Source organism: Entelurus aequoreus, linkage group LG24 (genome assembly GCF_033978785.1).
Source record: "Entelurus aequoreus isolate RoL-2023_Sb linkage group LG24, RoL_Eaeq_v1.1, whole genome shotgun sequence".
NCBI lineage: Eukaryota > Metazoa > Chordata > Actinopteri > Syngnathiformes > Syngnathidae > Entelurus > Entelurus aequoreus.
Genome location: NC_084754.1, coordinates 26571831 through 26575112, shown reverse-complemented (window position 1 = coordinate 26575112; position 3282 = coordinate 26571831).

Here is a 3282-nt window from a genome sequence, read left to right as displayed (position 1 = left end):
TTCGACGCATGCGCTTTACAGACGTGGTGACGCCAGAGTAAACAGCTCACTGATGGCAATGGAATTGTTTTTTTGTTTTTTCAGAACTTGCTTAACAAAGTTACATTATTTGTTGTAGCAAAACACAACATGTCCGAAAAGGAGTAGGAAGTCTATTTTTTTTTTTTTTACTTTTGTATTTTCTATAATAGGAATTCTATTTTATACTGCCCTTTTTTGCTGCAGCTGTTACATATACTGTAGTATTGTACATGGTAATTGTTATAAATATTGTATATATTATATACAAATATAATATTATACAATAATATAATATATCAGTATATATTATATCATCGGCGGTCACTCGAACGAGTATGACGATCATCCTGGTAGGGGTGTATCCCTTTATGGAGGATGCCGGTGCGTGACTTTGTTGAACACGGGGAGACTGGTGCACAGACAGTCACCACACGATCCTTGACAGAATCGGGTCAGGGTCCAGTAGTGGCATTGAGTCCAAGATGACTGGGGACCCTTTTCTGCTGCAGCCTTCTTCCGCCATCGCAGCCGTTGTGGTAGTTCTTAAATCTACCGTCTTCCGCCTGCTCCGCCGTTGAGGTCTTCACCGTATCCCTGGCTGGGGGGCAGTCAGGTACTAGGCCTTTGCCAAGGGCCACCTGGGGTAACAGTAGTAAAAGGGTTAACCTCCTAGTGCCCCAAGACCCCATAGAGGAGCCTCCACTGCTGGATGCACTTTAACGTCATGCCCAGGACTGATATTATATAATGTATATATAATACACCTCTTCCTCCTATTCAGGAAATCGCAAAAAGCCGCTGCCTGACCAGGGCTCAGAAAAACTGTAGAGACTCCTCCCACCCCCAACAAGGACTGTTTTCACTACTGGACTCTAGAAAGAGGTTCCGCAGCCTCCGTAGCAGAACGTCCAGGTTCTGTAACAGCTTCTTCCCTCAGGCCATAAGACTCTTGAACGCATCATAATAATCCCCTCAATTCCCCCCAAAAACAGATGAACTCGCTGGAATATAAAGACAATATAACATACATCAGGGGTCACCAACCTTTTTGAAACCAAGAGCTACTTCTTGGGTACTGATTAATGCGAAGGGCTACCAGTTTGATACACACTTAAATAAATTGCTAGAAATAGCCAATTTGCTCAATTTACCTTTAATTCAATGTTATTATTAATAATTAATGGTATTTACACTTAATTGAACGGTTTAAAAGAGGAGAAAACATGAAAAAAATGACAGTTAAATTTTGAAACATAGTTTATCTTCAATTTCGACTCTTTAAAATTCAAACTTCAACCGAAAAAAAGAAGAGAAAAAGTAGCTAATTCGAATCTTTTTGAAAAAATTAAAAAAAGAATTTATGGAACATCATTAGTAATTTTTCCTGATTAAGATTAATTTTAGAATTTGGATGACATGTTTTAAATAGGTTAAAATCCAATCTGCACTTTGTTCGAATATATAACAAATTGGACCAGGCTATATTTCTAACAAAGACAAATCGTTATTTCTTCTAGATTTTCCAGAACAAAAATTTTAAAAGAAATTCAAAAGACTTTGAAATAAGATTTAAATGTGATTCTACAGATTTTCTAGATTTGCCAGAATATTTTTTTTGAATTTTAATCATGATAAGTTTGAAGAAATATTTCACAAATATTCTTCGTCGGAAAAACAGAAGCTAAAATGAAGAATTAAATTAAAATTTATTAATTATTCTTTACAATAAAAAAAATAAATTTACTTGAACATTGATTTAAATTGTCAGGAAATAAGAGGAAGGAATTTAAAAGGTAAAAAGGTATATGTGTTTAAAAATCCTAAAAATCATTTTTAAGGTTGTATTTTTTCTCTAAAATTGTCTTTCTGAAAGTTATAAGAAGCAAAGTAAAAAAAATAATGAATTTATTTAAAAAAGTGAACACCAAGTCTTTAAAATATTTTCTTGGATTTTCAAATTCTATTTGAGTTTTGTCTCTCTTAGAATTAAAAATGTCGAGCACAGCGAGACCAGCTTGCTAATAAATAAATACAATTTAAAAAATAGAGGCAGCTCACTGGTAAGTGCTGCTATTTGAGCTATTTTTAGAACAGGCCAGCGGGCTACTCATCTGGTCCTTACGGGCTACCTGGTGCCCGCGGGCACCGCGTTGGTGACCCCTGACATACATGCATAAACGTGGATGCATATGAGAAAGTGCAATATGTTTTTCTGTACAGTAATCTATTTATATATACATGCACATTATTGCTCTTTTATCCTGCACTACACACACAATTTTGTTCTTATCTGTACTAGGGGAACATTTTTAGTCTACTTTATACCAGCATTATCTTTTCCATCCTTACACTTTCCATCCTTTGTAACTGAGCTACTGTGTGGAACAATTTCCCTTGTGGATCAATAAAGTTTGTCTAAGTCTACGTCTAAGTCTAAGAATCCAGTTTACTCTCCATGTGTCTGCAATTAGTGATAAGCATGATCACTCCCTTTGGTCAACACGTTGCTATTTTCTGTTATTTTTTTATCTATAAACGTGGATAGCTTATTAGTTATAAAATACAGTAGTAGAAATGGACAGAGACATTGCATGATTATCAAGCAAGTACTAACAATGTATTAAATAACAATTAAAAAAAAAAGAATTAAGCATAAATGATATCAGCCATTGTGCTTCTCAGGCAGTTCTACTGTCCCTTTAACTGGCTCATATTAGTACATTGTTTGAGTTCCCTTCTCAATCTGTTCCTTAATTTTACCGCACATATTGATGTGCTAAAAGTTTTGGTTAGATTTTGTAATGTACCAGATTTTTTGTATTTCATTTTTTGTAATTTAAAACATAGGAGGTTTGTGTCTCGAGGTGAGCTTGGCGTTCACCCCAGGATGCAGAGACTCTAGACGCCACGCAGGAAATATAATAGTTTAATATTGAAAAAAAAAGTAGCACCAGCGTGCAAGAAACAAAGGTCCATGGGTGAGTCATAAACCTAAACAAAAGGCCAAACAGGAACCCAGGCAGGAGTAAAAAAACATACATGGACAAACTAAAAGTTCAGAAAACAATGAACCAGCGCTTTCTTTTTCTTCTTCTTTGTTTAACGGTGGTTGCAAGCTGATTTGGTGCATTACTGATATTGCCCAGATGTGAATGATGACTTAATGGTTTACAGGCTAAAGTTTGGCATTATACATTGTTTCAGATGTCCTATTCATTTATATACCTGCAAATATATATATATATATATATATATATATAT